The sequence below is a fragment of the Ictidomys tridecemlineatus genome, unplaced genomic scaffold, assembly GCF_052094955.1.
Source record: "Ictidomys tridecemlineatus isolate mIctTri1 unplaced genomic scaffold, mIctTri1.hap1 Scaffold_530, whole genome shotgun sequence".
Classification (NCBI taxonomy): domain Eukaryota; kingdom Metazoa; phylum Chordata; class Mammalia; order Rodentia; family Sciuridae; genus Ictidomys; species Ictidomys tridecemlineatus.
Genome location: NW_027523494.1, coordinates 97,338 through 123,174, shown reverse-complemented (window position 1 = coordinate 123,174; position 25,837 = coordinate 97,338). Strand labels below are relative to the sequence as shown.

Below are 25,837 nucleotides of genomic sequence, written 5' to 3'. Positions count from 1 at the left end.
AACGCAAACACATGTGCTTTGAAATGGGTAGGTGTGAAAAAACATTCTGCACAATTATATCTAGGCTGCCTCAGATTTATATCACATGCATACAGATATTTGGAGGACATTAATTCACAATGACAGCTGAGCATGACAAATGCAACAGTACACAAGTTGGAATGCTAGAAAAAATGCAACTACAAACCCCATGCAGACAAACACATACAATGAGTTTTCCCTCATCACACACTTGGCCGCACTTACAAGGAGCTTAAGCACAATTGAAAAACCCCAAACACGGGCGGCTCCGGCGCCGCGAGCTGCCCCCACACAGGGAGCCGCGCCTTCATCTAGAGGCGTGATTGTCGCGCGTCCCCGGGTACAATTGCCCTCCCACCTGCATCCCACTGCGCGAACACATGCGCGCCCGCCCGCCAGGGAAGCGGCGGCTCTCGGGGGCTGGGGGCAGGGCCCCGTGGGGCGGGATCGCCGCGGGGCCCGGCCTCTGCGCCTGGAGAGGGGACTGGAGAGGGGACGGGGGGGGGCGCGGGGCGGCGCCCGGCTCACGTGGGCGGGCGGGAGCAGCTGAAGGTCCGCTCGGGAGCCTGGGCTGTCCTCTCGCGCGAGGCGCTGGCCTGGCCGGCGGCGGAGAAGGAGGAGAAGGGCGGCTGTGGCGGCAGCGAAAGAGGAGGGGAGGACGGGGGCGGCATCGGACTGGAGCCAAGCAGCTGCGCTAGCTGCCCGAAGCGCAGTCGGGAGCTCGCCCGCCGGGCCCTCACCCCCGAGCTACACCCTGCGGTGCCTAGCTCTGCCCGTGTCCGTGCCCCCGGTGCCTAGCTCTGCCCGTGTCCGTGCCCCCGCGGGGAGCGCGCCGGGGCTGCCCCCCCAATGACGGGCGGAAGGTTCGACTTCGACGATGGCGGCACCTAACTGCGGCAGCTGGGAGGAGGGCAAGGCGCACGGGCATGGCATCTGCACGGGGCCCAAGGGCCAGGGCTTGTACTCGGGCTCCTGGTCCCACGGCTTCGAGGTGGTCGGAGGCTACACCTGGCCCAGCGGCAACACCTACCAGGGCTACTGGGCTCAGGGCAAGCGGCACGGGCACCCCCACTCGCTACGAGGGTACCTGGAGTAACGGGCTGCAGGACGGGTACGGCGTGGAGACCTACGGGGACAGAGGTGAGCGGCGTCGCGGGCGGCTCAGCTGCTCCAGGAGACGGTGCGGTGGGCATTGCCCAGGCTGCGGGGAAGCGGGGAGGACGCGAAGTGCACATGTCCAGAAACCCGCCAAAACACCTGGGGAAGCCTCCCTCCCACTTCCCGCGCCCTCCCTCCCCCGGGAGGGTGCTTTGGGTTGGGACTGGTGCGTGAGGGGTTAGTCTGACCCCCTTCTTGAAGCAGGTGATGTGTCCACACCCGGGGGAGTGAGGCGTGAATATACCTGGCGGGTGCCGACACTGCACTGACACCAGGAGGGAGCGCCGCCCGGGAAGGTTGGGCTGGAGAGAGGACGCTGTCACTTGAGCCCGTCTCATTAAGTTCCTGATCCCTCCCTCTCCTGGCCGGGTTTGAAATCACCACTCCCGTGGAGTTAGAGCGAAGGCCCTGAGCTTGTGAGGCTGCGAGTCTGTGCTAACGGCTCCTCGGATTGGTTTCACCTGGAGTCTCCTATTTCGCATTTGGTCCTCTAGTCGCCTAAAGATAGAAGCCAGAACCCCATAACTAGGATGTTGGGGAATTGAACCTTATTTAGGGTGCATTTGGGAACGTCCTGATCAAGGGAGCAAAGAGGCCACCTGATGCAGGTGGGATTCAAGTGGTGTATGTTTTTCTTTCTAGATTTCTTTTGCTTCCTTAAAAGTAATCTTTGCAGACCATTGGACAAATTAATGGGAAAATAGTTTAGAAATGGGCAGTGAAGTTTCCATTTAAAAAAAAAATTGAAAGATGTGTTCCTATAGCTGCAAAGTTAGCAACAATTTTGCTTCTCAGAATGTCATTACTAAAAACTGATTTGCATTAAGGTGTTGACCTAAATAGTATTCCTGACTGTGAATCAAAATCACCTTATTTTAATATTTAACAATATTTGGGAAAGAAATTTTGTATACAGTAGGACAGAAGTTCCTTTTTTAAATTGGGAAAAGTGTACATTATTGAAACAGGTGTCAAAAGTTGAATTTGTATGCAAAACTGAGAAAGATGAATGTCATGCATTGGCAAGGTACACTTTCTGATAATAAACATGATCATATTTAATTGAAAAGGATTGTGTGGAGGCGATCACCTTTTGGAATTAAGCCCCTCAGAGTTAAAGGATATTAAAGGGATCCAATTAAAAGTTTCTCCAGCCCACTGCAACTCCAGTTATGCCATTGCTTATATAAAAGCTTATACAATTTGTACACTTCACTTACTCAGAATACTTGGGCTGTGTTTCAAATGCAAAACAGCAGAATGGTAGGATTGGCTAAAAAGGACATCTTTTCATCCTACAGTATAAATAAAAGATATGGTTCTCATGGATTTAAAAAAAACAAAAAACTTTAATACTTTTCTGTGGGCTGTATGAGTCCTGAATTCCATAGTAGTTAATCGGGGCCCCTTAAATGTTCTCAATGGACATAACATGCCTTGGTTGACAGCCCTATATTTGTTAATTTGTGACTAGATTTTTATTGGAAGCCCTAGCTCATAACTGAATTCCATGCTCAAAAGTGGATTGCCAAATTTACTTTTTAAAAGTGGACATTATTTTATAACCCTTTTAGAAGACTGTGAATAGTTCTCTCACTTCAGTTTTAGGTTAAAAATAGTCTCCTTTTTAAGTTACTAGTCATTAAACAAAATCTCTTGGTTTAGAGTATTCATTATACCTGGTAATCAAAATATATGTAGCACAGTATGTGTTCTATCTATGTATGTGTTATAGAAACCAAATAAGTCTTCAGAATGACTTTGTGAATCTGTCTTCTGTTTATTAATTTAGCCTTAAAATTTGATATTGCCATAGTACTGTAGTTTTCTACCTAAAACACCAAAATCCTAATGTGCTACAAATAGAAATTAAAATAAAAAAAACTTAAAAAATCACTTTTGAATGTCAACAACACTCTGCTGTTGACTGTTTTTTCCCTCAGATGTCACTTCATTAGAAAAATCCTTTAATAATAAAATGGTCTAAATGGAAGCATATTGCTATAACTTATTTTTGGTCAAAGTAGGAATTATCACTTTCCCTATTCTTCTAAAGAGTTATTTTTGCCTCCATTCTCTGTACCACCACATATTCATTCCTGTACATCTTCTTATAGATTTAGGGAAAATTTAATTCCATGTATTTTATGGTAACATTGCACTAAAGGTTAAGAAGGAAGTAGTGATTCCATCTGAAAGTTATCAATTTATTAGTGATTTGTGTGTGAAGTATTGCTGAGCTAGAAACCCCTTGAGTGTTAATTAAGAATAAATTAGCATACTCCAGAAATCCAAATCTAAGGTACATGGAATTTTTTGTGCATATTCTGATGTACTGTACTGTTTTTTTCACCTGTCATAAGACTATTGAAAATATTTAGGAATAACCATTATTTTGTTAACTATCTTTGTAGCATATAAACTTAAGTTTGGCACGGAGCAGTCCAAATTTGACTGAATTTTGTTCTGAACTGGATGCTTTCCACTACAAGAGTGTGCAGTAAAAACAGCTAGATCTAAAAAATCAGTTCCAAAGTGAACAGGATTTAAAACAAAACCCATAAAAATAATTTTTTTTGCTTGTGAAATTTGCATCTCTATTTTAGGAATCAGGAGAAACTAATTACAACTTTATTTGAGCAGCAGGAAGAAATTGGAACCCACCTGCTTTATAAAGAAATAGGCCCTTTTTTCTAGGTTAATTGACTAAACTAAATCTATTTTAAATTTCAGATGAACTACTTGCAATTTGACCGTAAAATGGTTTCTAGCAATGCCATGGAGGAATTCTTTCCTACTGTGATTTTACAAAATAGGGGGGGGGATTGTGGCCAATGCTGCTATTCCTGCCCCCCTCCCTATTTGACAGTTAAGCAAAGATTTAAACTTTCTAATTATTGCTCTTGCTTTAAACAGCCTAGATTTTCAAGGAATACTTCTTTAGAAATTCCATATACTGATCTTATTTTGGAGATACTAACTTGAGGAAACTAGCTATTAATTTTCCATCAATGTTAAACATTTACCAAGATGATTATGTTTTAAGAAGTGTAAATATGTATTGATATCAAACAATATTTTTATAAACTGTCCTGGCAAAACAAACATCATGTAGAAAAGTTAAAAGAATATTATTATAGCGATTTTAAATACTAAAATAAGGTGGTTTGTTTTACTGTACATGTATCAGATTATATAACTTTTATCCTAGAATTTAGATTTTATCTATATAGGCAAAGTCAAAGTTGAACTTTTCTAATAATTCTGTTCCCTTTCATGTTGTGGCAGTGTTTGGTGATTGCAAATATTCAGTAGGAAGCTTCTTACCCTAAAATGTTATTATACAGCTATCCTTTTGGGTTTATCCTTTTGAGAAAGCTATGGTTCACCCATCCCTTTAGAAGTTCATAGATGTCAGGTTAAGAGCACATCTATGAAGAATATAATATTCATAGTACCAGACCCACTTTGTATTCCATTGTTGTTCTACTGTTTATCTGTTTATATGATGGAAATATGTCAGAATGGTCAGAAAGTGAAGGTAGTCTTGGAATTGGCATCATTACAGTTTTAGCTTTTACATGCAATGAAATAATCAGCCTTTGTTTACACAAACCAATATCATTATTGCTCAGTATATTTAAAAACATGTATCCTATCTATTAGAAACCTGTGCATGGTAATATAAAATGCAAAGGGCAAGATAAAAATCTCCATACTCAAACAGAATAAGGTGCAGACAGACCATAACCAGGATTTATTTTCTGACATCATAAATTGTCATGATTAACATAGAAGTAATTACATTTTAAAATTCCAGATAGCTGCTTTTGGGGATACTATAGTGTAAAATTTTGCTTTGTTTAAAGAAAATGGGCTTGGCACTGAAAAGGGAATTCTAAATTCCTTAATTTAACCTTCATTTCCTCAAAAAATTATTTAAAAACCTGTACCAAGTTATTTAGACATTTGTACTTATTTAGTAGAAAAACACTTCATATTATTCTGTAGAAAACACTTCAGATTATTCTCTCTCTGAAAAAGCGAATATTCATTGAAAAACTGATCTGGTACTAACAGTTTTAATGGATACTCTCAAGTACATCTTTTCTCAAGATAGGTTTCCTCTGGCCTGGCCTTATCTCAGTTTTTCCAGTGCTAATGAGAGTATTCTTTTCAGTCACCGTAGCTGTATAGTCACCAAACATCCAGCTTCCACAGGACACATAAGCCAGAATTTGGGGATTTCGTGATCCTTTTTGAAGTAATTTCTTCCCTCAAGGTGCTTCCAGTCTGTAATGTGATTTACACTGCACTGGTAAAGGCTGGATAAATCTATAAAGAGAAAGGCCAGGAGAAACAGGTTTAGCAAACAATATGGTACAAAACTTCATCTTTTCACTTGAAGGGCAAAATGTTAAGCAAATTGCTCATTTTTTTCCCATGATGGTTCGATATATTCAGGATGGATATTGTATTTGTCAAGTCACTCAGCTCAGAAAGGTTCACCCAAATCCAAATTGTATATTTTATATATTAAATGGTTTTCCCTAACCTAAAAATAAGATGCTGAGTGTGACAGAAAATCTAAGACCATTCATTTGACAACCCATGTCCCAGGCATTCAGATCACTGCTAGTCATTTTAAGCCTTTGTGCTTGTTGGAATATTATACTAACATAGACATAAGTCATTTTTAGAAATTTTCAGCTAAATTAATAATTTAGAATAAGATTTACAAATAGTTCATTTCATCTCCTGTTGCACTGCCTTCCTAAGGAATTTTTAAAATATTAATTTCAAAGAGAAAAAGTTGTTTCCTAATGTTTGCTCTGTTTGTATTAGAAGGGAATGGTTTTCACTCAGAAAAATTTAATGAAATTTAGAAGCAAAAATTATCCAACTTTTAGAAAAATCCTATACAGTTGAAGTCATAAGGCCAAAATTGCAGGGCCGAAATTTATAACTGGATGAAAAGTATATCCTAGAGTGGACTTGGAAGTGTGTCCTATCTGACCTTGGGCCTACCTGCCCTGTGCTCTGAGTTATCCCAGTGCTCACAGGCGTCGCACCCATGTACCCCTGACTCATGCTGTGCTTTCTTGCGATCTCTCCAAGGTACCTACCAGGGCCAGTGGGCTGGAGGCATGCGGCACGGCTACAGTGTGCGCCAGAATGTGCCCTATGGCATGGCCACGGTGATCTGCTCACCCCTGCGCACCTTGCTGGCCTCCCTGCGCAGCGAGCAGAGCAATGGCAGCGTGCTCCACGATGCAGCGGCTGCAGCTGACAGCCCGGCAGGCACCCGTGGAGGCTTCGTGCTCAACTTCCACGCTGATGCCGAGCTTGGAGGCAAGAAAAAGGGCGGCCTCTTCCGCAGGGGCTCCCTCCCTTCTCGGAAGCATGAAACTTCGCAAGTCTGAGTCCAAGTCTTCCATCTCTAGCAAGCGGAGCTCCGTCCCCAGCGACGCAGCCATGAGCAGAATTAGTTCTAGTGATGCCAACTCCACCATCAGCTTTGGCGACGTCGATTGTGATTTCTGCTCCGTGGAAGACCACGTGGACGCCACCACCACTGAAACCTACATGGGCGAGTGGAAGAACGACAAGCGCAATGGTTTCGGCATCAGCGAGCGCTCCGACGGCATGAAGTATGAAGGCGAGTGGGCAAATAACAAGAGGCATGGATATGGCTGTACCGTGTTCCCTGATCGCTCCAAAGAAGAGGGAAAATACAAAAATAATATTCTGGTCCGTGGAATAAGGAAGCAGCTTATACCAATAAGAAATACAAAAACTAGGGAGAAGGTGGACAGAGCAATAGAAGGCGCACAAAGGGCAGCCGCCATGGCGAGAACCAAAGTGGAAATTGCTAATTCAAGGTATGTAAATGCAAGGTGGGTGGTTTTGCTGAGTAGGGTCATTCAAAATATTTTGTCTGTCAGTCTGCTGGTGACATCACAAATAGGTTTCTTCACTTGCCAAAAATGAGCCCAGTAGAATAAAAGTCAGAGATGATGTACTTGCACTTTTCTGAAAATTTACATCACCCCAAAATGTTGAAGATTCATCATACTTCCTTTCCTGTTCTAACTTATTTAACAGCGTGATGATGTTCACTCAGAACCTTTGCACCTCTTCCTTCATTCAGGAAGTTACCTTTTTAAAAGAACAAACCTCTGAAATACTGCTACAGAGAGCTCTGTTTTGTGTGCAATAGAGACAATCTCTCTCCACATAGAAATATACCCAGTATTAATGTGTACCTTTATTCTAATGTTTGAGTTGAACAGATCTGTAAAATTATCATTAATTCAAACTTCATTGAAGTCTTAATAGGTGAAATTGGTTTTAAGAAAGCCATGAAGATCTGCTAGATATGGCAAAAGTAGAAAGTTAAGATAAGATCTAGTGTGTTTAGTTTTAAACAACAGAGCTCCTCTGAATGAGAAAGGCAAAGAGACTCAGGCTTGTAAGAATGTCCACATTCTGTGCAGGAAAGATTAGATCATTGGTATATTAAAAGGTAAGGGGTCTGGGAAACTTGACATGGACAGATGGGACACTCACTGTGCCAAGGTTGGAAGAAAAAGCAGTAGAGAAGGGCTGGAGTGGGAGATTGAGAGTGAATAATAGATTGATAATGGGGAGGTAGGGTCAGGAGGACTTTGTACTTGAAGTTTACCATTAATATCTAGATTTGGGGATTCAGCAAGAGGGCTGGAGGAATATGTTGGGAATAAAATTTTATTATGTATGAGTATCATAGGTTAGACAAAAAGAAAGGAAAAAGTTGGTTATATGTGGAGATTTTGATGTATATTTAGATAGATACCTACTGGCTGTAGTTTTGTGTGACTTGAAGCATCAGTTTGGCATAGAATGTTAAAAATTCTGTTTCTGCCTCAGTAGTAACTCTTCTACCTCTTTTTGAAACTGCAAAGTATTAGCATGTCTTCAACTTTTTATTCTTAGCATTGAGTTAATGGACAACTCCCCCTTTTCAATTGAACCTTATGAAATTTCTGATATCTTAACTTTTTGTGTACAAAAAATGGGCAGTTTTATATGATTCAACTTAATACTTCTGGACTTAGAGAGTTTGTTGTTGCTGCTGCTATTTTATTTTTAATGCTATCTTAGGGTCACTATTTACTTCTGAGCATCCCAAACACTAATTGGAAAGTGAAAGAGGCCATCTTTTTTTTTTCACTATTTTTAGATAGATATTATGTTGAAACTCCTCAAGGTTTTCCTCTTCATCCCAAACTGAATCCTATTTTAAAGTGAATGTTTCCTGTTCACCAACGCAAACTTTCATGAAGGATTTTTTCCATTTTCTCCACAGAGCATCTTTTTATATAAATTACTTTTTTTAGTTGTAGATGGACACAATATCTTTATTTTTTAATTTGTTTTTATGTGGTGCTGAGAATCGAACCCAGGGCCTCCTGCATGAGAGGCAACTGCTCTACCACTGAGCCAGAATCCCAGCCCGAACATCCTTTATTGTAGATCATGGTTCTCTCTGGTCAGCAAGTCTACTTTCAGTTTACTTGTCAGCTGGGCTACTTGGCACATCTAATCTTGCTGGTTTCCCTGGCCCTCAGCTAATTTTCAGAGCAACTTTATACATTTTTCTAGGCCCAAGCCTCTAATTTTAAATGCATTCCTGGATTCTTCCATTTTATTTTCACATTACAACCTAGTGTATACTAAAGGCAAGTTCATTCTTGACAGATGATAAACCGGTACAGACAATCTAGCAAATGACTTATTATTGACTTTTATGACTAGTTTAAATTGGAGGAAACTACATGATACAAGCGGGCTACTTGTGATACAGAGATGATCTCTGATTATGTTAGTCTCATGAAAACCCATTTACCCAAGTCCTATTCACATTTTCTCTTTTGAAAGACTTTTAAGGGTAGGATCATATACTTTGTGAGTACTATATTTTATAGTTATAACCTGGAGAACTTTAGCCTAAAAATCTTTCAGACAGCTAACTACTGCAGATTTTACTTAACTATTTAAAAAACACTCAACTCATCATGCTAAATGCAATAAACCAGCCATGGAAGGACAAATACTGCATGATCCCACATACATGAGGTATCCAGAATGGTCAAACTCAGAAACTGAATACAGCAGTAGTTGTCAGGGAGTGGAGGGGGGAAATGGGCAATTATTGCTGATGAATAGAAAGTTAGTTATGCAAGTTGAATAATTCTAGAGATCTGCCATACATCACCGTGCCCGTAGTTAACAGTACCAGATTGTGCACTTAAAATTTGGTGAGGGCAGGACTCATGTTAAGTGTTACCCCAGTTTAAAAAATACTGCTATTTGGGTGACATAATAGAAAGATTAAACTAAACTTTTATATTTTGCTTATTTCAATTTTTTAGTCCTTTTCAGATTTCTTGCTATAATTACTACTACAGATATAGAGTTTTGCAACTTGTTCTTGGAGTGGGTAGCTGAAGGACTAACATTCCCCATGTATTAGCTCTTGAGATTAGAATTCTACTGTCTTTTTAAATTTTTTTTAATGGAAGATTTTCTTAAGGTTTTAGAGATTGCTGCCTGGAAGGAGGAACTTCTAGCTATGTTATTAATAACTGTGGCTCTTTATAATGCCAAAATATTTGCAGAGTCCTTCCTGGTCCTTCTGCAGTTGCTGTTACTGTTGAGTTTTGAGTCCCGCTCCCCCCCAATGCTGGGATGGAATCCAGTGCCTCCTTCATGCTAGGAACACACTTTATCATTGAATTCCACTGCCAGTCCAATATTTTAGCTTTTAAAAATATTGAAAAATTAAGAACATAAAATGATGGGTTGTCCTGTCCCCAGCTCGGCCCAATCATGTCAGAATAAGAACTAGAAACTAAGACTTCTGGAGCTTACTGCTATGGAAATCACTAGTTCACCAGTAGCAATACAGGAAGATGACCACTTAATAGTTAACAGCCATTCAGTTTGTCCACCCAGATGGTATTGATCTTGATTCTGTTATTTTTTATGTGTTAGAGGATTTTGTTTGTTTCTTACATCCCAGAAAATATGTCTGCCTTTGTACCTTTACCCCATGTTATCTCATCCCATTTTATCTTAAGCAGAAGATAAAAGTTGACTTTTAGGGACAATAGTTGTAGCCTTTAACAGTGTTCCCTAAGGGAGATAGGAGACATAGAACCAAGTACCTTTGGGATCTATAGACTTTGTTTTGTTTCTGTGAAGGGAGAGGGGGTGCTGTTTCTCCCAGTCAACACATAGGAGGTAGGAGGCTTGTTTCTGCAGGATTGTTGTGCACCCTGCATAATTCTCATGATGGGCATGACATAATGGTGGGTAGAAGACATCACACAGTAGACTAGGTACTTTACTAGCGAGTCAAAACTGAAGGAATGTTCATTACTTGCTGAGTCCTAGAAAATTTCTTTAGGTTTCTGCTGCGATGCAAAAAGTACTGTGTTGATGAGATTTAACCAAAAAATTTTCCCCTTTTGTCTTGGTTGAGAGTAAAAATCACTACCCTTAACTAAAAAAAATCTCAACATTGTTTTTAAAGAAATGTTCAAGAGGTGGTAGAGCAACTTGGAATATATGGAGAATTAAGCATGCCTGGCTTTTACTGAAGCTGCTCTATGCCAGTAGCTGACACGCCAACTCTTTGCCTGTAATGCCACCTGTCCTGTTTTGTAGAAGCACACACTACCCTGGGGGACTTTAGGACAGGGAGAGCCAGCATCCACACCCAGGCCTCTCAGTCTTTCCTTCATCCACATTTACCCAGACTGTTTTGTTGGACCCTTTTGAATCACTGGAATTCTGTTTAGAGCATTGTAACTAAAATGGGTCTCCTGATACTTTCTAGAAAATATAATGGACAGACTGTGTTTTGGTAGAGAAGACTGAAAGCCCCTAATCTCCAATCTGGAAGAGTCATGAAATCTTGTCTGGTCCAAGGACCTTAATTTCCAAGGCAGAGACTGATCATTCCAGTTTCGTACAGTTCCTTGGGTGTTCATTGGAATTTCCTCACCTCTTACCTGCAGTAATTCCTTGCCATCCCTGTCACTTCAGTCACATTTTTCATCTGGTTATTGTTGATTCCAATCAACTTTTTTAAAAAAAGATGTTTTAAAGAAGTTACTGCTGCTTGAGTAAGATGATTAAAGGAATAACTTTAAGGGAAGGCATTTGATTAAGAGAGCAAATGAGAAATGACCCTTGGGGAACTGCACTTCTGTGGAAATGAGTATGGACTGGAGTATAGCTCAGTGGTAGGGCACTTGCCCAATATGTGCAGGGCCCTGGGTTTCATCCCCAGCACCATAAACAGGGAAAAAAATAGATAATTCGATCATTTAGGAAGGGGTATAGTCAGAAGCAGTGCTTTGTGTGCTCTGAGCTGTGGGGGAAGTAGTTGCCATGCTAGAGGATAGAAGATACACAGGAAGACTGATGGGAGACAGCTGCCTAAAGCAATTAAGAACCCCAAGTGTTGGCTTATGCTAGCGGGCCATATCAGACCTGTGAGAAGAAACCAGAAGGTGTGTGGGGGGTTAGAAAGGTAGTTAGAACTACTCCATTCTGCCCACCTCACCTGACAGCTTCACTCAAGCTAGTGGAGCTCACTGGTACATAGCTGGCTGATCTCCCAGCATTTCCCTGAAGGGTCAGTAAGTGGGACAGGCCCACCAATCATGTGGGACTGTGCTGCTGCTGTCACCAACCTCTCTCCGACCATTAGTGCCACTTCAGGTGATAACAGTGGCACCTAGACAGGTCATGACCTAGACAGGTCATGTTAGGAAGGAGACTGTTCTCCCTGCTGCCCAGCCTCAGCCCCAACCCTAGGTGTGGGGTTGTCACAGGTGTGGCTGTATGAGGCATGGAATCAGTTGGATAGAATGTGAAGGGCCTCCAGTCTGGGTGAGCTTGCTACTCCATCTGTCCTCAGAACTAGAGGTTGGATTCCATGTTTGCCAATTTTAGACTTAAAAATAAAAATGATACATGCTCTTCCTGTAGGATTAAAAAAAAACAACTCTTTCCCATACTTTCTATTTAAAAGATACAGTTTCATGCCACACTCCCCTCAAAGTGACTCAGCTGTGACAGCTTTCTTTACCTGGGGAGGAGAGTTGATGCTCAGCCCTTCCCTCTACATGGTCAACTCCACAGTCCTCATTCAGATTTAGGCGTAAAGTCTTTTCCTCACAGGTTCCTGGACCCCACATCCTCCCATTCCACTTCCATCCTCTAGATTTAAATCCCCCCAGTTACACTAAATTACTGTTGCACATCAGTGCATTTGTTGAATATCTCTTGCCACAACTGGATTGGGAAAGATGGACTGATCCCAAAGGACAGTTTGCTCCCTTTTGTGTATTCATCATAAGCTTAGATCACGGACGTAGGTAAGTGCTCTAGTAATGATGAATGAAGAATTAAATTCTTACCGCTTAGGGTATGAGTGCTCCTTCTAATTTGATTTTGCTGGGCATTTATGAACTATAGCTGGAAGTAAGGAAACTTAGCCCCCAATAATTCATACTATACTAATAGTCCAGAAAGTGCAGAAATTGCAAAAGTGTGGGTCTTAAGTACCCTTTCAACTTCATTATTATCATTATAAGGCATGGCCAGAGAATAGAACTTCAAGTTAAGCCAAACTTTTCTGCATTCTTCACAGGTATTGAGCTGATCAGTGGTACATATGAATGTTTCTCTTAAGACACGGCAACTCCAGGAAGTCAACTTACTCTAATAATATTGTTTCATCCCATATACATTTGACATCATGGCAGTATATTCTAAGTCAGGAAATGGGAGTTTATTTTCTTCTAAAACTCAAAGTCTGCTGAATATTCAGCTGTCCTTACTACTTTTGAAAAATTTTTCTTGTCCTGACATTTGGGGTCGGGGAGGGGAACATTGTTCTTAAGTTCAAATAATATGATATCAGTTGAATACATCAGGTTGGGTGGGGTAGATAGAACTGTGCTGTGCAAGGTTGCTTGACTTGATTCACACTTCACTCATGAGTAATTTAAACCCAATGTCAGCCATGAGTCAGTATATGTTATGTATCCAAATTAAACTGAATACTATTGATTTTTAGGGAAAGATTCATTCTTTGCCAAGTTATTATGAAAGGACAGGACTTTAACATTTTTAATTTCTATTGCACAAAAGGATACCCTTTCTCTTTCACAAATCAAAATTAATCATTTACATAATTAATCGTTTCTCTTCTGTAATATTAGTGGTCATATTTCTAAAAATCAACTTTAAATTACCTTTTCCATGGCTTTTTTGTTTTTCTTTTGTTTTTGACTGGGGCTCTGATTAATTTTTAGTTAGCACAATGATTATTGTAGGAAGATGAATTCCTTCTAATGCCTTGAAACTTATTTCTTGAGGAGACTGTTTGACAGGTCAACTTACAGGAATTTACAGCTAAAAAGAACATTACTTGGAGCTGGGGTTGTAGCTCAGTGGTGGAGAGCTTGCCTGGCACGTGTGAGGCACTGGGTTGATCCTCAGCACCACATAAAAATAAATAAATAAAATGAAGGTACTGTGTCCATCTACAACCCCCCCCCAATATTAAAAATAAAAAAGATCATTATGTAATTATTTTCTTTAGTGGTGATGCCTGTCTTATTTCATATCTGCACCTTGGCTGCCCAACCCCATTCCCACCTATTATAACCAGCACTTCTCTGAACAAGTTCCAGAGGTTTGGTTAAAACCCTCATCTGAGGCTCACAAAAGTTACTGGAAGCAGAGGCTAATATTCACCTTGCCTTCACAGTGGGATGGTTTTGAAGATTGAATGAGAGAGAATGTCACAGGGCTTTGTAAATGATCAATTAGTGAATTCAGTTAATGTCCAGGGAAGTATTTCAATCCTAATAGTACCATTTTCAAAAGTAAAAGTTGGTAGAAGACCAAGAAGCCAGAGTGGGATGGAGGTAAAATGGAGTGAGGAAGAAAAGGGAAGGAAGAGAAGACTTGGGAGGCAGCGGTAAGCAAAAGAAAAGGGATAAAACCCATCAAGCCCACCGCCTGAACATAGATGTGAGTACATATCAAGATTTGCTGAGGAGGGCCGAGGGTCGATTGCAGAGAGTGTACTTAGCATGCACATGACTCTGGGTTCCATCTCTAGCACCGGGTTCTGTGTGGAGTCAATGTATTTTTTTTTTGTCAATAGGCAATCATCCAGCTATCTATATATGTATACATATAATGGTTTTCTGTTTTTTTTTAATTGATATCAGGAATTAAACCCAGGAATGCTTAACCACTGAGCCATATTCCAAGCCCTTTTTTATATTTTATTTAAAGAAAGGGTCTCACTGAGTTGCTTAGGGCATTGCTAAATTGCTGAAACTGTCTTTGAACTTGTGATCCTCCTGTTACAGCCTCCTGAGCCACTGGGATTATAGGCATATGCCACTGATCCCAGCCAGTTACATATTTTTAAAGACTGAAAAGAAATGGCATATGTATTTCTATTGAATTATGCTGGGCTACTATTCTGAAGACAATATAGGATAATAAAATATTTTTACCTTCATATTGTTTAAGTATGTTTCTGTAGGTCATTATGGTCCTTTTATGCATATTATAATTTTTTATTGTACAGTAAGGGTTTAAATGCATGTTTCTCCTCTTTACCAAAGAATTCCTGTCTCAAAGGGAAGAAAGCATGGAGCCTGATCTAACTTCCTCACGTTTGTCTCCATGCTGTTTAAAGAAACTAATGCTTCTCTATCCAGGACACAGAAGCATGCACCAAGGATTCTCTGTGGATGTTCAGAGAGAGCAACTGGAACCTAAAAGATGACCTCCCAGGGGGCAGCTGTGTCCTGCCCCCAAGGAAGGTCTAGGCTTAGATGCAGTAGTACTAGGAGGTGTAAAGGAGACATGGAGCTCTAGTGGGGGCACCCCTCCTTCAGCTCTGCAGTTACAACACCTGGAGTTTAACAGGCCATTATGCACAACATGGGAACACATTGTGTTAGGAGAACTTGGTAAAACCTTCTTTGGGTACTTTGCTTCTGAATATCTTTCTTTTAAAACCTCTTCCTCCAGTCCCACACCCCCACAAGTCCAGGCTCATTCACAAACTCGGAGGCATTGAGGTAGGCATGCATTTCCATGACTAATAAGTAGGTTCAATTGAATACAAATTTAATGAGAATTAGTTGCAGGCCATAATGAATGGAAAGATCACACAGTAATCCAGACTTTTAGGTTATTAAAAACATGCATTTTAAAACTCAAGTCTTGTAGGCATGTCTCTCTATTTTTATTACTGAACAAGGAAGGCCAGGCAGGAGAAGATGCTTTTCTGTGCCATGAATGGGATATGAGATAATATTTAATTGTGCAGAAATCTACTTAGTGAAAACTGGCTGGGAATACTAGAGAAAAAAAAAAAACCAAAAACCCAGGATGATGGCAAGCGAGGTTTGGGGGACACATATTGACCTTATTTTAACTCTAGAGTTTGCTTAAATCATTCAAATTTAAACGGATTCCATCTCATTTAGCTCTGAAATATAACACTGTCCTGGTGGTATAAGTTTGAAGAATTAAAGCAGCAGATTGTTTTTAGTATAGCTTCATCTGTAACAGAAAACACCCTACTATTATAATTTCTGGAAAGTCCCCCAAATTGTGACAGCATTCATATTCTGGATTTCAGCATTGACTGGAGAATTCTGTTTGGGGCAAGTGGTAGAGTTGGTGTACAAGCTCACAGAGCTGGGAGGCTGCTCCTAGCAGCAGCTGCCAGGCAGCCGAAGCACCCTGCTCACAATTTTCCATTATGGATTAAGCTGACTTTGCCAATCTCACTTTACTCAAGACACTAGACTGGATGCTTGCAAGACTAGTGCCTTGCAAATCTTTGAGATGCTTTTCTTATTATAGATGAAATATGAACATTGTGTTTAGGAACAGGGTCCAGCAAATGCCAAAGGTATTTATGCAAGTCATTCAGCTTTAGTACAAGAGCCTCCTGAGAATAAAATCAGCTTTTCATAATTTTGCCCTTCTATTTTAATTGGTGTTTCACATTTATTTGTATAGTATGCTAAATGAAAAATAAGCTTCTTTCTCAGAAATTTAATATGTAAGGAATCAAAATTGCCTTCAAAACAGTGTAACACTTTGAAGTCAATCTTCTTAGAATTTCCATGTGGCCAAAAGAAACATTTAAGCCAACTAAAATATATTTATTCACTTTCTAGCAAAACAATAGATTTTATGCCAACGATCAACAGATAACTTCTGTTATACTTTTTTGTTAATTTTTTAAAAATTCTAAAGAAGATTAAACCTTTTGGCAGATTTTACTCTGTCAAGGTTTGGTCTCAGTTGCTTGGGTCTGAAAGTTCCTGTTTAACTTTTTACATAGATGTGGGATATTTTCAAATTTGATTTTTGAATTTCTAGATTTAATGTATTTTCTTGCATTAGGGGAATGGTTAGTCAGAACATGTTGAGGAGATACACCACAGAAACCAGAAATCTAGGGTTCGGGGGTAAGAATGGAGACACATCAGGTGATGGAGTGTTACCTACCCTCCCACCAACCCTGGTGACTCGTTTCCATCCTCACTCCTGCTTGGCCCAGTGATTTGAAAATCATTTGAGCTGTGGATGCATTTTCTCATTGTATTAATAGGTTGTCATGTAAATGTAAAATCATGATTAAGACCTAGTTCTTTCCCTTCATGGAGTCTGGTTAGGCAGATTTTTTTTTTAAAGAGAGAGTGAGAGAGAGAGAGAATTTTAATATTTATTTTTTAGTTCTCAGCAGACACAACATCTTTGTTGGTATGTGGTGCTGAGGATCGAACCCGGGCCGCACGCATGCCAGGCGAGCGCGCTACCACTTGAGTTAGGCAGATTTTAAAAAGCAGTTACCTATCAGATAATTGGAATGTTGCTGTGAGCTTAGGTAGCACATAGCAGGGGCTTAATCATAGTCTGGGGCTGGAGGCAGGATTCTGCAGGCAGCATCCAGCCTGGCAACCACAGGATGTTTTTTTTTCAGAAGACACAGGAGGGTGCAAAGGACAATAGCCCTTATATATTTGAGGGCATGACAAAATGTGGAATGTCGTCGGAAAAGGGAATGGTAGTTGTGGGGGGTGGGGAGGTCTGAGAGATGAATAATAACGGAAAGACCACTGTGGCTGCAGGTAGCAGAGGGATTGGAGAAGGTAAGGGGCAGTAAAACTGGAGACAATTTTAAGTAGTCACCTGGTAACTAGTAATCTGGGTAAGAGCCCACAGGTTGAGCTAAGCAGTGGCAGTGGAGATGGAAAGAAGCAAATGCATGGATGAGAGCCCCCCACCCCTGCAGACCCACTAGGACTGACCAGGTACTGAGTAGGTGTGGGAAGTGTCAGAGTGACTCCTGAGCTCCTGGCTTGGCCAGCTGGATGGATGGTGGCCCTGTTTACTCAGACAGGAAACTTGCGGAGAAAGATGAATTTGGATTTTTCACTTCTTATATTTTGAAATGCAATCCCAAATGATTACAGAGAACATGGGCCTGGGACTGTGAGAAATTAGCACTGGACTTGTGATCTGCCACAGGGTTCAGTTCAGATCCCAACTCTAAGAAACAAAGATGTTTAGGGGACTTACAGAGGAAGAGGAATCCTGTGTGTGTGATACTAGACACAACTCTTTTTAAGAGGTAAAGGTCAGCAGCTCTCGCCTTAAATGAGTAGGAATCCATTGACTGATGACAGTGCAATTCAGGTATCAAAATTTCTGTCCTGAATTTACAAAATTATGCTTTCTAAGATTTCTGACTAGGGAAACTACCCAGTGAGCAGCTAAGATCTGTTGGATTATTTTTCCCCCTTGGCAACATCCTGGAACAAAATACCACTCTCATAAATTATTATTCTAAAGAAACATCATTTGGCAAACATTTATTTAGTGCCAGCTCTGTCCAGACATGGCACTAGGCCCCGGGAATACAGAGATTAATAAGAAACCTGCCGTTAAAAGCAAATACCCAGCTCAGTTTGTGGTGGTCTTACACAGCTGGCAGATGCTGCAGGGCTGCAGGTTGGAGGGACCTCCACCCCAGGAGGCAGCCTGGGCAGGCTCATCACAGACACTTCTCTAGGATCTCTGCACAAGGAGCACTCTCTGTCAACAATGTCCTCACTCCAGGCCAGCTCACTTTGTCTAACTTCTCTTAGTTGTGATTATGTTTAAGGTCCATAGCAGGCTCAATGACTCAGTCTCAGAAAATGTCTCTTCAAATAAGCAATCTTGCCCCTGATAATAGGAACACTTTGAACAGGAAATACATAAAATGTCTACAAATTTCATAATGCAAAAGGGAAAGTGATTAGTGGTTTCTTTTTAAAAGTTTAGAGAATCAAATGATTCCTGCGTAGAGTCTGTAGAAATATGATTAGGTGTGATAGAGGAATCCTGTTAGCAATATTTCGATCCAGAGACATCAAAGTTGTTTGGTAGTGAATTAATTTTTTTTGGCAGTGTTTCCAGATAAGGAAGTCATGTAGACATTGCTCAACATTTTTGTAAGGGAATCATATGCTAGTACCTGTGCCCTTCCCATTTTGGTCTGAAGATACTGAGTTGGGTGAAACCTTTGGGCCACGTAGACAGCCAACAGCTCTTTGAGTGGTTATCTGGTGCCTGGATTTGTGGTGTGACCTTGACATTATTATCTCCTCTAATCTTCATCACGACCCTGTGTGTCTGTAGAAAATTGATGGCTCTAGTCTGAGTCACAGGTAGCAAAACAGGCTTTTCATCTCTGGGTTTAGAGAATTGGGTTAGGAATGTTTTCTTGAACCCATGTACTTTTCTTCAGTTCATAAAGGTCAAGCTGTCAGGGGATGGTATTATTTAGTCACAAACTTTGATTTATCATTGTGTCATTGAAAAGATGTTATTCTTCAACTTCCACAAAATTTACAGGCCAAGCATGAACAGATAATGTCAGTATAATAGAGTAAATTCTAAGAAAAAATGCTATGCAAATGCAAAAGAAGAAGGACCCTGAAGGCACATGGGGCTTAATGGAATGAGGCTGAGCTTGAGCTGTGAAAAGGAGGGGAGTTTAGGCCAGAAGCAAATGGCAGGGATGTTACAGAAGGAAGGAAACATCAGAGCAGAGACACAATGAAATGAAATTGTATGTACAGCCTAAGTTCGTGCAAGCAGATGGGCCTGGAAGAACAATGTTTCTCTAGGGCAAGTGGTGCCCTCCAGGATGGACACCATTTATCCACCCATGGCAATCACAAGGAGTGCTCAAAAGTTCCTGCTCTTGGGGCTGTAGCTATAGCTCAGTGGCAGAGCACTTGCCTAGCATGTGGGAGGCACTGGGTTCGATTCTCAGTACCACACATATTAATAAATAAAATAAAGGTCCATCAACAACTAAAAAATATTTTTTTAAAAAACAAGGTTCCTGCTTTTCTATCCAGTATCGAATTTAACATTTCTTAGGATGAGGCCCAGACATTTGCATTTTATAAGCTTCCCAGAGTGTATTCTGAGGTTTGGTAGGTAGAGACTGGGACATGATAGGCAACAAGATCTAGATTTGGAAGCTGCATTTTTGACTGTTGGCTTTAGGAGGTCTTCAAAGGGATTTGAACAGAGAGCCATCTGCCTTTGAGATGGGAGGTCTGATGTCTTCATGGAGAAGGCATTCAGGGGGACCAAGACTGGAGGCCTGGTCTGGGAGGAGATTTTGGTAAAGATTCTGGTCAAGGGCAGGAGCCATGGGATAAAATCAGCAGGACTTGGTGTACTGGAAATAGTGGGTGAGGAGCAGAAGCAAGTGTAAGATGTTGTGTGTTGCCCATGAGTTTAACGGAAAGGTTCATTCATTCCCAGAATATGGATGATTTATTTCAAACATATAAAAAAAAAACCCTTCTTTATGAGTCTCAATCAATAAAATGAATGCAAGAAGTGGGAAACTTTTCCAAATTATTACAGAAAACCTGAGCCTGGGATCTCATTACTGTGTGAATTTTCCCTTTTCTGCCTGTTTTTGGACCTGACTTTACATACCAAAACCAACGATGCTTCTTATAGAAATTACTCAGAAAAAAGTGAGATATCACTGACATTTTCACTTTTCCAACTCCACATTTGTCCTCGGTCAGAGGATTGGTGGATTGAAAGGGAAACATTCCTATGGTGTAAACCATTAGGAATGAAAGTATAATTAGGAAGATCAAAATTAAAAACATTTTAGAAGTACCCAGGATCATTACTTGAATGCTGATCATTCTTTTGTTCATCTCAGAAGTATTATCAAATACACACTTCATACCATGCTGGAGTGTGGGCCTGACCCCATCACTGGCTTAGAGTCTGACAGAGGTAACACATACAGGCAGGAAGTAGTTAAAAATAGTGCAAAAACAATTCAGCCAGCACTGTTGAATACCGTCCTGCTCATTCCACGAAGGTTTCAGGACAGTTTATGTAAATGTCATAATAGTTGGGCTTAGAGGAATTAAAAATGATTAATTGGCTTATTCATAAAGCAGTTCCAATGACTGTTTTTAATTTGGCCTCATATCCTGGTAATGTTTTCTTTTCCCCTCATATTACCATATGAATTAGACATTAAAAGAATTTTGAAAGTTATCCTTCTTACACTTCACTAGTTCACAATAACTTTCAGCCCATTGGAATTCTTGAAATCTGATTAGCAAACAGACAGTTGCTAATGATTAATTCCAAAAATTAAAACAAGGGTAAGAAAAGCGTATGTAAACGGGTTTTTCTTTTTCTTTTTTTTTTTACCCTAGAATCTTCAGTGATGTGTTATTTTTGCAGTGTCAAAGTTACTAACTATTATTGTATTTGAAAGTTTAAATTGCAGTTGCCATATTGGTCACAGTTACAGAGCCACCACTGCATTCAGTGCCCAATAATAAGATCTTTAAAGGTGCTTCAAGGGAAACAGAAGAAATAGGCCAACAAAGAAAAGAAAATGGGCCTCCCACTCCCCACAGTGTTCACGTAAACATGTGAGTGTATGTGTGAGCACATGCTGATCATTAAGAGGCAATGAGTTAACAACCAAAGGCAGAAAAATTAGATGGCATGAATAAAGGAGATCTGATATAATTTTCACATTGGGTGCCAGGTAGAGTTGGTCTGGAGTGACTTGAATTTGATCAGTGAGCAATGTTTTCAAAGGAGGCTGAGACATGATTGGCAGAGGTGAGTGGAGGTATTGCCAGGTGGGGAAGGATAATGTGTCTCATGACTGAACAACTTGAGGAGAAGGAAGCCCACTCTGGCAGTAAAGACCACCAGTGCTCCTTGTCTGTGGGCAGTGCCATTCCAGAGTCTGCTGGAGAAGGTCTGATCTGGGCCTCATTGACCTCTTGACATTCTGTGTTGATGTTCCTGCATGACTCTTGTGGTCACTAGAACTAGAAGACAAGGATTTTCCCCATGCAGACAGCTTCCTCTTGTCTTCATCCTACCACTAGGAAAAATGCAATCCAGAAAGTTCATAAACTTATGGAGAGCAGTAGTGGTGCTACTCCCAAAATTCCTGAAAATTAGTGTTTCTGGTAGCTAAGAATTTAAAAGAAGAAGAAAGAAAAAAAAACAGGAAAGTAGGAGGCTGGAGAAGCTCAATACAACCCTGCTGTCATATTTAGACTCTGGAGCTTCATCCTCTGAGGAGTCTTATTCACAAATGTGAGTACAAAAAATGTACTCAAAAACCCTTCTGAATTCTGCACCACCCTGTTGGGTGTATAATCCAAGAGATCCATTGGATTGCTGTGGTGTAGAGCACAGCTGGGTCATGGAAAGAGCAGAGGACAATTAGATATGAGGTGCCTGACTATGAAAGACTCTTAAAAGCACTAATCAGGTATTATGCAACATACAAATGGAAACCATCTCCAAGTTTCGAGGAAGTTAGTAACATGAGCAAAACAACATCTGAGGAGAGTGATCTTAGCTGCTGTGCACACAGCAGATTGCAAGCCACAGAAGTTGGAGACAGGAAAGAAGACATCAAGGACATGAATAAATCAATTCAGGCAAAGAAAACTAGACCCTTGAACTTTATAAAGGGAAAATCATCTCAGATGCAGCTAGTTGTGTACGAGGCAGCTAGAACTCTAAAGATGCTAATACAGTTAGCTAAAAGCACCTGTGGAACTGTGAGTATTGTTGAGACACTTGGGGGAAGACAAGAAGGAATCTTGCTTGGGCATTCAAGGTGGAATAAGATACATGAGTCTCATATTTGGAGCTATAGATCTTTGAATGTTTAAGGACTTCCTGAGGAAATGAAAAAAATCAAAGATTGATTGACATTTATTATAAACAGTTGTTAAGAAGGGGCTTAGGGAAGAGAGATCTCTAAGGAAAAAGCAAAGATGATTTTATAATAAGATACCAAACAAGGTTTGATTGTGGTTTGAAATGTAATACATTAGCGTAATTCCATCATCTAAAATCTAATCAAATTAGTGAAGACATAATCCATATAGTAGTTTTCACACTAACTAGTCCACCGTGATGTTATCATGAGCTTTAGCTAACTCTGCATGCTGCTAGTTGTCTTTGACTCAGTCTGTATAAAAGGATGAAATTAATACCTGTGACTTTCTTTGCCTCACAAAAGGCATTTTTCATCTTTTATTAGTTCTTTGTGTGCAAAACACAACAAAAGGATAAGCACAGTGTCTTGTGTAAAGATATTTGTCTTACCAGTTAGAGTGTGAAAACTTGCAGTGGCTAATGTTTGACATTGCCAGATAGTTTAACTACATGAAGGAGGTAGGATGAAGAGTGAGTTAGGAGTTCTGCAAAGAACAATTTGAGTTCAGAGTAGGAACAAAATTAAGGGGAGCTAAGGGCCTGTTCTTTGTTCATGACCCAGTACCATCTATATCTTTTCTTTCCCTGGTCCCTACTCTGCCTTCTGGTAGGGTTGCTTTGTTTGACCTTCGTCTCTGGATCAGGATGAAGAATCCATGGAGGGCCTGAGAGCTATCCTGGAGCATAGTCCAGCCTTCTTGGTGGTGGTCAAGTCCTTACTTGAGCAGGCCCCCAGCTCATCTCAGTCTGCTACCCCTCTGAAGGGAAGCAGGAAGGTGTGGTGGGGTCAGCAAAGTGAAGGGGTCCCTGACAGGCAGTCTCATTTCTCTATTAGGAAAATGTCATTACAGAATATTCTACTCTAGTTCACTAACAGTATTCCTTAAGGGTTATAAAACAGGAAATTATGAAAAAAATATTTTTACTCTTATTAATAAATGAGTCAAAATATAATTGTTTGCATCACAAACACTTCATAAATTCTTCCAGCTTCAAGAAGTAGACAGGGGAAGAAGAACTTTCCACATGTGCCAACATGGCTAAAAAAGCCTGGAGGAATGAGAGATTTGTTTGTTTTTTCCCTGTTAAAATGAAAATGCCGTTGTCATTCATACTCCTGGTGTTCCAGGGCACACACTGCAGCCAGAGCCGTGCTCGTTGCTCTTGCACAATCATGGATTGCATTGAGTGGTTCTTTATACTCCTGGTCTGTATGAGGACTTTGAGTTAGCAAGAAACATAAAATGTTTGTTTTCAATCCACAGAAGAGAAGAAGGGATTGCTTGGATATGTTAATTAGGTCAATTTAATCATTCCAGAATTTATTCATATATGAAAACATTCATATATGAAAATTATACGCTGTAAACATATGTGAGTTTTACTTATCAATTATACTTTAATAAGGCTGTAAGGGTGGTTAGGAAAGGCATTTTCTGATGGGTTAAATGGAATTTTTAGGCAAGTTGCTATCTTTGCAGGAGATGCACCAAATAGGTATAAATAACTTTGGGAATTGAAAATAGGCTCTCGGGGCTGGGGATGTGACTCAAGTGGTAAAGTGCTTGCCTGGCATGTGCAGGGCGCTGGGTTCAATCCTCAGCACCATATAAAATATAAAACTAAAGATATTATGTCCACTGAAAATTGAAAAATAAATTAAAAAAAGAAAATAGCTCTATTACTGGATTTTCTCATGACATTTTCAGGAATTTCCCCCCGCACCCTTTGCATCTTTATTAGTGTGAAATTCTCACTTGAATTCTAAATAACTTTCATAAGTCTTAATTAATAAATAATAACTACTGAGCTATAAAGTCAGATAGAATTACTAAAAGATTCTCCTAATAACTAAACATAAATCTAAAGCAAGATATGATGGCTTTTAATAAGAAGTAACTCTGGGGTCTGTACCAGAATAAAATGTTTACTCATACGGTACTGGGAAGGAAAGTGATAATTGTGAGTAGGTTATTTTTAGACTTTAGAGGCCTACTTCATGCTTATTAATCTATACCACATAGATAATAAAAATTCAGTTTTTATACTTTGCATGGAACTTAACACAGATGTCAAGACACTGTAGGTACTCTAAATAGTTGGTTGTGATTGGTTTATCTTCTTTGAATTAGAGGTGTTCTTTAGAGATTTAGAATATGCAGTACAGGCTAAGGTTTAATCAGGTTTCTGACAGTTCATATTTCAACTCGACACTGCTATATTACATATGCATTTTTTAAGTCTTACCGAGGTTGTTGCATACAAGTTGTTCAGTTAAGTAGACATGAAGTTCTTTTGTGGCTAGTGACACCGATTTCCTTGGGCTCAGCTGAAGTACACATAAATGAAATGAGATGAGCAAATGAAGGAGTTGCAGCTTTAGAGGTCCCACTGGCCCATGACCTGGAGACTGTACCTACTCTTTTCACAGGTCTCAGATCAGGTCCCAGGAACAAGAACCCAAGAAATCCACCTGCAGGCAAACTTCATGAGAACATCCTGCTCTGCCCAGGGTACTGGCTCCAACCTGTGTTTTGGTACAAGGATGCCAGAAAGACTCTGGGACCTTAGACTGAGCTGAGGTAGGATATAAAAATTCAGTTTTTATACTTTGCATGGAACTTAACACAGATGTCAAGACACTGTAGGTACTCTAAATAGTTGGTTGTGATTGGTTTATCTTCTTTGAATTAGAGGTGTTCTTTAGAGATTTAGAATATGCAGTATTCAGGTAGAATCTGAGACCTATGACACCTTAGCTTTCTTATCCAAAAAACAGGACAATTTGGCACCTAGTTGTAGGAGATTGGAAGAATTAAATAAGATCAGGTGAATATTTAATAGGTGCTTAATAAATCCTTACAACCAACAATTATTAAATGTTTCCATGCCAAGTATCATGAAAGGCAGCCCTTGCCCTCAGAGATCTCATAGTCTGAGGCAAGAGATTGAGAAGAAATCTCGCACAGGTCATCTAAGATCTTGTAAGCAGTGACAGAGCAAAGGACAATATATGTAAGAGCCCAGCAGAGGGTCCCTAACCACTTGGAGACACTAAGAGACTTTCAAGAGTTCATCTTGAGCAGGGTCTTGAGGGAACATGGAATTTCATAAGGTAGAAAGGGAAGGAATAACTTTCCAAGCACAGGGATCTGCATGGGCAAAATCCTGGAGGATTAAGAGATTTCATTATTTCTTCCCTGAAAAAATGAACATGCTGTTGTCATTTATACCTGTGTGGTTCCAGGGC

At 40.3% G+C, this 25,837-nt stretch overlaps 1 pseudogene; it reads left to right on the top strand.

Annotated features, from left to right (window-relative positions):
* The first annotated feature begins 572 nt into the window (after positions 1–572).
* The window catches only part of LOC144373923 (junctophilin-1-like), a 71,836-nt pseudogene continuing 46,571 nt past the window's right edge, over positions 573–25,837 (top strand).